The sequence below is a fragment of the Lampris incognitus genome, chromosome 16, assembly GCF_029633865.1.
Source record: "Lampris incognitus isolate fLamInc1 chromosome 16, fLamInc1.hap2, whole genome shotgun sequence".
Classification (NCBI taxonomy): Eukaryota; Metazoa; Chordata; class Actinopteri; order Lampriformes; family Lampridae; genus Lampris; species Lampris incognitus.
Genome location: NC_079226.1, coordinates 17,752,682 through 17,762,222, shown reverse-complemented (window position 1 = coordinate 17,762,222; position 9,541 = coordinate 17,752,682). Strand labels below are relative to the sequence as shown.

The 9,541-nt window shown below is 42.7% G+C and overlaps 1 long non-coding RNA gene across 1 annotated transcript; it reads left to right on the top strand.

The window, feature by feature from the left end:
* Positions 1-501: 501 nt before the first annotated feature.
* Positions 502-7,415, top strand: LOC130126855 (uncharacterized). Its single transcript, XR_008811742.1, has 3 exons — positions 502-847; positions 6,563-6,589; positions 6,702-7,415. It is a non-coding gene; the product is annotated as an uncharacterized LOC130126855 (long non-coding RNA).
* Positions 7,416-9,541: the final 2,126 nt, after the last annotated feature.

The following is a 9,541-nucleotide window of genomic DNA, read 5'->3' as shown; positions in this document are numbered from 1 at the left end:
ATTTGTGCATATTGTGCTGACTTGGGTAAGGTCCTTTTCTTTTCTTTTCTTTTCTTTAAGTCAGAGCAGCCTATCTATTACAGTAAAGGTAGAGGAAATGTTTAAAAAGGACTCAAGAAAAGAGCTCAGCAAACTTCCAGCCCCACCTGTTTGTATGAAGTGAAGTATGTATTCGGTGTATATTTTAATATATATACCTTCTTATATATGCATTTCTAATATCTCTTATGTACAGTATACTATATATGTATTACGGTTTATGTTCTGGTGTTATAACGCACTTTGAACAAATGACCTGACTCGACCTGAGACAGCCTAATTCCCTTGAGAGACTCATAATAATCCGCCACCACGATTCACTTTCTGTCATCGGCGCGCAGCGCAGCAGCGTCAGTGACTGACGTGTTGTGGCTTATTTTGCAATAGCAACATGAAATCAAACGGCCAAACTGACACGCAGCCATGTCAACGCAGTGACGATGCTGGAGTGCGAGACGCCAGCAGGGCTCACTAACCTCGCCTTGTGCCTCGGTCTGCCCTGCATGGGACGCAGGCTGGAAGATGGTGGACTGGAAATTGGACATGTTCACATCAGTTGCACATCGTCTCGAAATGAAGCGGTCACGGAGCCGCTTTCCGGTGGATGTGATATTATCTGCCCAGAGGAACACGAGTAGGGCATATTGTCTGATGTGATATAACAAAGAATGGACTCACCATCACATTACATTCACCATCCCATCATGACGCTAAGAAGAAAAAAACCCAAACACAATCAGACGTGATGGTAGCCGCGTTTCTGAATGTGGCCGCTAGATGGCGACCTCTACTCTTTTTCTTTGCCTCGGTGAGTGGGGAATAACCTGATTCTACACAGGGAATATTCGTAAAGTTTTATTTCATGCCGTGAATTTGTACTGTAAATGATTTTACTCCAAAACGCGAAAGTAATATACTGACACTTTGAAGTTGGACTCAGTAATATAAACTTGCATAAGAAATATGAGATTACCTACTAAGCCTCAGGCCATGATGGTGCTTCCACCTTTGCATTAATGAGAAAAGCGGATGGAGTGATAAGATAAACGACCTCAGGTGCGCTGCAGCTTTACATCAAACATCACATCACTTGATTCCTCTTTGAAGACCCTTGCAGCCAATCCGAGTTTTATGTCATCGATTAATTATGCAATTAACTCCTTAATTAATCAGCAGGGCCCATTCACTTTCAACCACCTGATAGATATTTTATCTCTGCTACATTGAAAACTGAGATGTTTCATTCTCCATGTTGTGCCTAGCCTGAACTATGAGAATCTCTCTCTCTCTCTCTCTCTCTCTCTCTCTCTCTCTCTCTCTCTCTCTCTCTCTCTCATTTATGCTGTTGCATTTATGTTGTATAAAGAGATGATAGGCAAGCCAAGAATCAAAGACACACAAACTCTGACTTCACCGTCCCTGCTCATTTCTGACAGTAATTTCAAATGTATAACAGATCTGTTGAGCAGCAGCCCTCTGATTTCTTCTCAACAAAATTTGTTTATGTTATTTCAATCTTTTTCCTCACACCATGACTAGTTGTGGTCTTTCCAACAAGTGACAGATGAATACCGAGCTCTCTTTGGATAATTTAGCCATAGTCAATTGTTCTGAAAGTACGAGCACATTGGTTTCAAGCTGCGGAGGCCAAAATAATTTGGGTGCGCAATTTTCTAGTTGCTCATTCAGAGATGTATGTGCATTTCATTGCAAGTGCCTTACACACCTGACATGACATAAACATTGGAAGTAGTTTTTAAACACCCATCCTTTGCGAGATAAGCATAAATGCCCAAAGACACTGACATACTTGTCCATTGCTTGCATACTATGTAATCAATGTCAGTCAACAGACATAATTTATGTGAAGTATTATCATCATTCAATTCATTCAGGATGACTGAAGATAACTCAGACACAAACAACAACAAAAAATGCTCAAAAGTCAGTAGCTCATTGTTCTCGTATTCTACTAAAGTGACGAAGTTGCTTCCCTTTTCGACCTGTTTCTTAATGATTTTCTACTGCAAATCCCACACTGAGCCGTACCTGTTTGATACGCGTTAGTATTCATCTGATACCACATCCAACCTCATATGGCTGTAGGTGTAAACTGACCGTACAAAAACCCAGCTATATGGCCTTGCTTAAGAAGTATGGGATTACTTACAGATCGGATGGGATTACTTATTCGGCCTGTAGATGCTCAGGCTATGATGGTGCTGCTATCTTTACAAGAGTTGATAGCGTGATAATGAGGTAAACAACCTCAGGTGAGCTGAGGATTTAGAGCAAATATTATTACATCACCTGATTCCTCTTTGAAGACCCTCGCCAGCAAGTGAATACTAGTTTTATGTCTGATGGTTTCTCATGGAGGAGTGCCTTTTCACCTATAACAACCTCTCAGGGTCAAATTATATCTACTAAGTTGGAAACAGATCATTTCTGGCCGATTTCATGTGGATAGTAGATGCCGTTTCCAATCTGTTCAACAGTGATCGTCTGATTTAATTTAAATGCTTTTAAGTTACATCTTTACCTGATCCCGTAAATGGGTGCGGCCCTTCCAATAAATGTCAGGTTGATGCCAAGCTGTCGCCAAACAATGTACTCATCAGCTAGTTGTTTTGGCAGTGTGAGCAGCTTGGCTTCAAACTGCAATGCTGACCTTGTTCAGGCCACAGTATTTTGAATGCATGCTAAAGTCCATCTACTTGCTATTCATTCAGATATGGCATTTGTTTTCTGCTTCAATGTGCATGTCACAGCAACCGCCTTGCACGTCTGACTTGGCATTAGTATTGGAAATAACGTTTTAGCACCCATTCTGTGCAGATTTGCATGCTGCAAATGCCCCACGACTCTGACAGACTTGCCCAGCATTTGCATACTGTATAATTGTCAGTCATTCGCCCAAATACACTGACTGCATGTGGATTTGTATCATTATTATTCCGTTCAGGATAGGGCTTAAAGTCCCACACTGAGTCACACCTGTTTGACGAGCGTTGTCCATCTTACGCTATTAGCAATGTTGTGACAAATTGTGTGTTGCTCCCATGGGGATCCTAATTTGAAGAAAGGTTGTTATTGTGGAGATTTAAGCAGCTATGTGTCCCTTGCCTGTGAGGTCTGTATGGTCCTGCACTAAAATTTGATCTCCTTTATCTCCCTGTTATGTTGCACTTTCAGCCTCTTAGAGAAAAGTTACCCGGTGCCACTTTAAAAGTGGGATGTGAACCCAGATCTGCACTTAAACCCAAGGAAGTCATCTAAAAAGCTGAAACCAGCATCCAGGGAGCATAGCGGTCTAGTCCGTTGCCTACCAACACGGGGATCGCCGGTTCAAATCGCCGCGTTACCTCCGGCTTGGTCGGGCGTCCCTACAGACACAATTGGCCGTGTCTGCAGGTGGGAGGCCGGATGTGGGTATGCATCCTGGTCGCTGCACTAGCGCCTCCTCTGGTCGGTCAGGGCACCTGTTCCAGGGGGGAGGGGGAACTGGGGGGAATAGCGTGATCCTCCCACATGCTATGTCCCCCTGGCAAAACTCCTCACTGTCAGGTGAAAAGAAGTGGCGGGCAACTCCACATGTATCGGAGGAGGTATGTGGTAGTCTGCAGCCCTCCCCAGATTGGCAGAGGGGGTGGAGCAGCAACTGGGACTGCTTGGAACAGTGGGGTAATTGGCTAAGAACTATTGGGGAGAGAAAAAAATTCTTGAAATTTTTTTTTTAAAGTTGATTGTCTTGAATCAACTGGCTTTCAAAATTTGTACCCTGATCTGAATGGATCCTTTGTGGGAGTCCGTAGGCACAGAAGTAGCTATCCCACAGCTGACGTGCAACTTGTTTTGCTGGCTGGTCAGAGCATTTGAAGGCATGGGCCATTTTAGTGAAATGGTCTGTCACCACCAACACATCCACACTCCTTCCCTTGGAATCCTCTGCAGACCAGAAGTCCAGGCAGACCAGCTCTAAGTGACTAGTAGTCTTGATATGTTCAAGCAGGCTCTTCCCTCGGCTCCAATGTCTTGCTGACAACACAGCAGCATTTCACATATTCTCTGACATCGTGCTCCATATAAACCCAGAAGAACCTCGGCCTTTTGAGGTACAAGGTCCTGCTCTGACAGCTGACCCTGATGGCCAGCATCTTCATTGACACCACGGAGAACATGGCTGACCGAGGAGGAGAGTGCCATGTACTGATGCCATTTTTTCCTGTTAGTGAGTCCTTACACACTCTGTACAGGATGACGTCAAGCATTCTCAGTTTCTACTATTGTTTCGGGGCTTTAAGCACCTTTAACAACAGTCCAGCTTTCTCTCTTCTTGACGGCCGTGTCCCACAGGTGACAAACAATATGACCTGTGACAGTGTAGCATCCCTTCTCTGTTCATCTTGGAGCTCTTGGAGTGAGAAGATGGGCAAATTGCCTTGCTCTGGTGGGACTAGCATCCCCAGGCCTTGAGCGAGCCAGGAGACCATCCTTTGCTTGGGACCTTGAGCCCACTCAACATGACCCGCCAATACTGCAGACACTTCGTCATCTGTCACAGAGCGATGTTCCACGTTCTCTGATGAAAGTGGGCATCACTCTGGTTGTTGGCACAGACTCTGAATACCTCCTGGACTATACCCTCCTGGACTTGTTGCGACTCCTCCAACAGCGTTTCATATGGTTCCTTCAAGTGCCTCTGGCAGACACGGTTTTGGACAGAGGACCCTCTGCTTAAAGTGTAAGCAACAATGTTCTTACTGCCAGGTATATACTTGATGCTGAAGTTGTATGGTGACGACTTCACTACCCACCTTTGCTCACATGCATCAAGTTTGGGTTTTGTTAGGTTACTGGATTATTGTCCGTCCAAACAGTTAAGATATGTCCTTTTAGCCAATAGCTAAATTTGTCGCAAACAGACCAATTTAATGCCAAAAACTCTCGGTGGTGAGCAGGATAGTTGCTGAGCATGGGTGAGTGCCTTAATGGTGAAGGCAATAGGGCGTGATTTACTTTCATGCTCTTGGACCTGAGATAATACGGCACCCAGGCCATCTTGAGAGGCATCCGTAGACAGAATGAATGGTCGGCTGAAATCAGGATGCACAAGCACAACAGACTCCAGGAGTGCAGTTTTCAACCATTCAAATGAAATGGAGTGCTCTTCTCTCCAATCATTTGGATGTAACATCCTGAATGCAGCAGCACCTCAATGGCAACGCGGGTAGACACATCTGCTACCTTGGTGTGACGCTTTAAAGTGGCAGTCTTGTCAGATGTGTTCAAAATCCTGACTGGGACACATCTGTCACCGTGTGTACCCAAAGTTAAAAAGAAGTCAGCTGGTGGCAGGGCCTTTTCCTATCGGGCCCCGTTCTTGTGGAATAACCTGCCTGCTGCCATCAGACAATCAGAGTCTGCTGAGTCCTTTAAATCCAAACTTAAAACTCATCTTTTTGCCTTAGCCTACAATTAGTTGCCTTTAAGTTGAGTGTGTCACAACCTGTACTGCATGGCGGGTCGGTTTCTGTCTCAATGAATTTACCAACCACTGTTCTGCCGACGAGATTATAGTATATAGATTATTGACTATTGCAAACTGTTCTCTTCTGTCACATGTCTTTTCTCTCTCTCTGAATGATGTCTTCTCATTTCTCTTTTTCTGTGTGTGAATGGTGTCATGTGAGTCTCCCTTGTGTGCACGTACAGTCGGTCCTCCTCCCAGGTTTCTGTGGTGATGGTGGTAGCCACCTGGACGCTGCTTGGCATCCTCCTCATTTTCTTTTTATATATCTTATAAATCCATATAATTTTGTTATCCTATTTCAATGTTATATTCTTCTCTCACTAAGGCTCACTAAGATGTGTGACTCATTTATTTTTTATTTTTTTACATGGTGATGGTGGTCGTGTGGCTTGGTCCTGGGCTGTTCTGGTGGCATCTGGACACTGCTTGTCATCCTGCTCATCATATTCTGCATAAATTTTATAATTCTGTTATCCTCTTTCAATGTTGTATTGTGTAAATTGTGTAAACACAACATCCATTGCACGTTGTCAATCTTGGGAGAGAGATCCCCCCTCTGTTGCTCTCCCTGAGGTTTCTCCCTATTTTTTTCAACCTGTTAAAGGTTTTTTTTTAGGGAGTTGTTCCTTATCCGATGCGAGGGTCTAAGGACAGGATGTTGTGTTGCTGTAAAGCCCCTTGAGACAAATTTGTAATTTGTGATATTGGGCTATACGAATAAAATTGACTTGACTTAACCCACTTCCACACATTCTCACAAAGCAAAACAAAGCATGAGTGTCGTGCTTGCTGTTTTCAATGAGGTGGAGGAGGAAAAGGACTCCGGATCTGGATCTGGAACGGGATCTGGATGTGAAGATGTGAGACTTTGCTCAGCTTGCAGATACCATATTCAGTCAATAAGATCTCTATGAATTAGAATTATCCCATGTCATTTTATTGACTTGTTTCCCAGCGCTCATGTGTTAAAGCTGACTTTTATCTCCACAGGACAGGGAGGGAACAATGAAGGGAAAGGTGGGATATCAAAGATGCTACGGTTGCAAGTGCACGTTGTGACGCATCCTTCTTTAAGTCCCACTTCCTCCTCATCAATGGTTTCTTTCCTTATTTTCATGGGCGTTTCTAGGCGAAGTCGAAGAAGAAAGGTGGCGACAAGGAGCATGGCGGAGGTGATGGAAGAGGAGGTCATGCAGGAAAAGGAAGAGATGGCCGCCAATGAATTGTCCTTGTTGAACAAGCCCTCACTGGTCTATGCTGTAAAATGAAAGTTTACAAATTCAACAGCAAACTTTTTCAGAATCTGCTTGTTTAATTCTTTGTATGCCTTTGCTTTAAGGTCATAGAAAATCCTCAAAATAACACTTCTGCACCAGTCAGATACCTGTGATGATATTTACACTATAAATCTTTGTTGTGTGACTTATGAAAACTCGTTAATTTCATGCTCTTGCAGAATACACTGTCAGAAGCATGCTTTTGCAGTTAAACAGCCATGCCTTTGTATATTTAACCACCAGATAGTTTCACGAGGAGTAGAGTCCATAAAGTGTGGTGGGATACCTGTGGTTAATGCTTACCGGATTTAGGCCGGGTAAAAGCTTCCATTAGTATTCACCCAACCTACCGCCTCACCGTTTTCATATCGAGTTTGCTTGGACGGAATAAAACAACAGCAACAAACAACGCAAACAGCACAGTGCAGTCATTACTTGTGGAAATAAACGCATCACTTCAGAATTCAGTTTTCATGACTGTGACTTGAGTAGAGAAATATCCAACTGAATGCATCTCATTCGTCAACATGAACTGACAACTCACACATCCATGTTAAAATCTATATGAAAGCCATAGTTTACACATGAAATTATTTCACCAAATTATTCAGTGTGCAGATTAATTACATATGACCCAATGCAATGTCATCTATATCATAAAATCGTGTTATTTAAAGTGCCACGCTCAGATGTATGTCTTATTTCTGAAAACAAGTCTCACAGGTGTATTAGTATATATATATATATATATATATATATATATATATATATATATATAACTTTTTTCTGAAACCATCAATGGTGTAGATAAAGTGTTATATATACACATAAAGACACACAAACAAAGATAATGCTAAATCAGCATGAGTAGGTTTTCCACAATGTCAATGGTAATAGTGCATATTAAAGCCACATATGTTGAAACCGGTGACTGAGACCAGATACAAGTACTCTGCAGGGACACTCGGCAAAATGGGAGTTCCAGCGGCTATGAATAATTCATTCAACCCAACACTGGGGTAAATAAGGTAAGCCCGGTAGTTCAGTCTTTCCTTTTCAGGGCTGTAAATAACAATCTTATTGGTTTTCTCACAGTGCACGGGTCAATGTGTGTTTCGGTGGACGTGTTTCTCTCTCTGTCTGCACATACACATGGGGTACATTTCTTTGGCTAAACGGGTTCAAACGGCTAAAGGCAGAGAAATGGGGGGTAAACAGAGAGCAATCACCAAGTTACCTACTTAACAGGCACTGAAATACTCCGGGAGGGAAAGTTACAGGCTTACAATAGGTAATAATGCATTGTGTTTATGGGCAGAGGATTGTCTGTTTATCTAAATAAGGTTTCTCTCAAACACCCATTTAATTAAATATATGGAAAACTATCAATTGATAGGGGCCCTCTCCTATCCCATCTACTCTGGAAGTTGTCACCAATTATCTGTAAATGTAAAAAAAAAAAAAGAAGTAATCGTAACTCTCCCGCATTTAACTTTTTCAGTGGCAGTCCCTATTAATCTTACTTGTGACTGAGTTCATAATTCATCTTTTAGCTGAAATGGCATGCTGCAAACAGAGTATGCTGCAAACAGCAGGGATGCTATCCTAATATCATCAAGCTGACCACTCTCTGAACCTCAACTATATGATGACGCAGATCTCTCCAAAATAAATACATAAATAACTAAATAAATAATCAGCAATTAAACAGTTGTTGCACTGATTTGGATGTCTATTGCTCTGTAGTAGCATAACACAAAGGCAAAGTGCTGTACCCACTGCTAAATGCACCATTGCTCAAAAGTCCATATCCAGGAGTTTGACTCCTCGGTGTATTAAAGTGGTTGACTGGAAATCACCTCTGCTGTGTTGGCTCTCTTTAATCTGGACCCAGCCGCCCGATGCTCTATTGTACACCCGGTATGTGTGACATTCAAGGAAAATAGTCTGTTCTCTCAGTGCTGCCCTTTCTAGCAGTTTCTAGGGGAACCGAGTGTCTAAAAGTGGCAAGCAGGTGGTGCACCTTGCTGTATTGGCTTTACCTCAGACGTCACCTTTTGCAATTCAAGCCAAACAAGTCTTTTGAGTAGATCACACAGCGAGACATGGCAGGCCAGGGAGAAACAGTGCCAGCCGATGGGGTCCTTGATGAGAAGAAACTACAAACACGCAGCCATGCGTGTTGAATTCTCCCCTTGTGCCGTTTTCCTTGAATCCTTTTTTCGAATTCTTGCTGTGATCATTTTTCTAGCTGTGTTTGAAAACCGCTCCCATTCAATTTGACTTAGCATGATAAAATCTGCAGCAAAGCAGAGGAGAAATACAAAATAGTGAAATAAGATGCATCAAATCCATGCGGACATATCAAAGACCCAAAGCTGTATATAAAGCAAACCCTTTGTGTTGGTGTTTATATCTGAGGTAATGGAAGAGTTGATGGTTTTTTTTCTTTGTTGGTTTGAAAGTTCTACCATCATTTTTCATGTTTGCATAACTAGAGTTGGGGTTTTTTCAGGGTCAATTTTGGGCTGTATAAACACTGATCTTGGCGTCGAGTAGAGCAAAGCCCCTTCTGTTTTGCTTGGCTGATGCAAACAGCACCAGATGACTTGATTTTACTCCACAGACATATGGTCCCCATCACCTGCTCCACTAGACGATGAAAAAAAAAAGACAGAGAAAAGAAAAACTT